General features: G+C 45.0%; 1 long non-coding RNA gene across 2 annotated transcripts in view; it reads left to right on the top strand.

Moving 5' to 3' along the window:
- The first annotated feature begins 509 nt into the window (after positions 1 to 509).
- LOC114006565 (uncharacterized) overlaps positions 510 to 1,636 on the top strand; it is a 16,172-nt gene continuing 15,045 nt past the window's right edge. The window contains exon 1 of one of the 2 annotated variants that reach the window (XR_003548280.1): positions 510 to 775. This is a non-coding gene — a long non-coding RNA (uncharacterized LOC114006565). The remainder of the gene's footprint in view (positions 776 to 1,636) is intronic. The other variant, XR_003548281.1, reaches the window with a different exon arrangement.

Below are 1,636 nucleotides of genomic sequence, written 5' to 3'. Positions count from 1 at the left end.
GTTAATAATCTTGAAATGAGATCATCCTGGATTACCTGCATGGGTAATCCAATGACAAGTGTCTTAGTCTTCTATGTTGCTATAGCAGAAATATCCGAGACTGTGCGATTTATGAAGAAATGAGGTTTACTTGGCTCATGATTCTGGTGGCTGAAAAGTCCAAAGACATGAGGTCAGCATTTGTCCAGCCTCTGGTGCTTCATTACAACATGGCTGAGAGCAGCGGAAAGGAAAACAAGAGCATGCAAAGAGAGAGAGACCCATGAACACTCAACTTCCTTTTATATCAATCCTGCTCTTTTGGAGGGCTAATTAGTGAGAACTTTCTCCCTCCCTGGAGACAAGACAGCATTAATTATCCACTAAGAATACACCCCCATGTCCCAATAATTCTCACTAGGCCTGGTCTCCTAACATGGCCCCACTGGGCATCCATTTACAGTGCAGGATTGAGAGGCAGCACTCAAATCATATCAGCAAGTATCCTTTTAAGGGACAGAAGAGGAGAACACACAGAGAAGACAAGAATACCATGTGAAAACAAAGATAGAGCTTGGAGTCATGCAACCACAAGCCAAGGAATATCTAGAGCCCTAGAAGCTGGAAGAGCCACGGAAGTTTTCTTCCTTAGAGCTATTATCTGTAACCATTTTTGGACTTCCAGCCTCCAGAATTGTAAGAGAAAGCATTTCTATGATTTCAGTGTGTTGCAACAACCCTAGGAAGCTACTAATAATACAGAAGGCAAGTCCCTCCTTAACAGGGCACCTGAAAGGTACGTCTATCTACCACATAGTTCTCAGAAATGCTAGTGGAGTCATCAAGCATGACAGGTTCTTGTATACTAACTTGATAAATCAGCGTTTGGATAGTGATCCCAGGTGCTAAGTGCCCCCTCCCCAGAGGAGAAGCACTTGTCCAGTAAGTGCTGGGGTCAGGGTAGGGAGTGGGGGCAAGAGGAAGGGCTGTAAGGAACAAAAGTAAGGGAGGATCTTCAAGAAGGTTTCTGAGTGGAGTCCCTGCACTGAGTCTTGAAGAATGAGATGAGATTCTCTGGGGGAATGTGTTGAAGGAGACCTCAGACAGGTGGGGCAGCAAGCAGTTCTCAGTTAACAGAGAGTCCAAGGTGATGGAGGATGTAGAAGGCAGAAGTCCAGGTGGGGACCAGATGTGTGGGGGGTGGGGGAGGGGACACTGTGGGGGCATACTAAGCAGCACAGAACTTTCTCCTAGAGGTGAGTATAATCTGAGGCAGAACCTGGGCTTGTTTAGTAGAGCATGTGTACATTTCTTGGTTATCATAATGACTGGGAGGTTGTATTAGCAAGCAGTAGCCTGCAGTCAGAGGTGTTAATGTTCTGCATTGTGATGGACAGTCCAACACAATGAAGTTCTTGTCCCTCCTCAAAATGTCAAAATTGCCCATCCCCTAGAGAAAAATTGCTGAATGATCATTGGAAACCTGACCAAGTTTGAACAGGGAATTGACAAGATAGGAATTGCAAACAGATATTTGTGGTGCAATAGAATTGTGCAGTTCAGAGAGACAGATGCAAGGAGAAAAGCAGTTCATTACCTTCAGGGATAATGTAGGTATGAAGGTCTGAACTGGGATGAGGGAAGAAGAAATAGCAGG

This window comes from Tupaia chinensis, unplaced genomic scaffold (assembly GCF_000334495.1).
Source record: "Tupaia chinensis unplaced genomic scaffold, TupChi_1.0 Scaffold148904_1, whole genome shotgun sequence".
Taxonomy (NCBI): Eukaryota; Metazoa; Chordata; class Mammalia; order Scandentia; family Tupaiidae; genus Tupaia; species Tupaia belangeri.
Note: the sequence above shows the minus strand (reverse complement) of the source record. Positions and strands in the feature narration are given on the sequence as shown.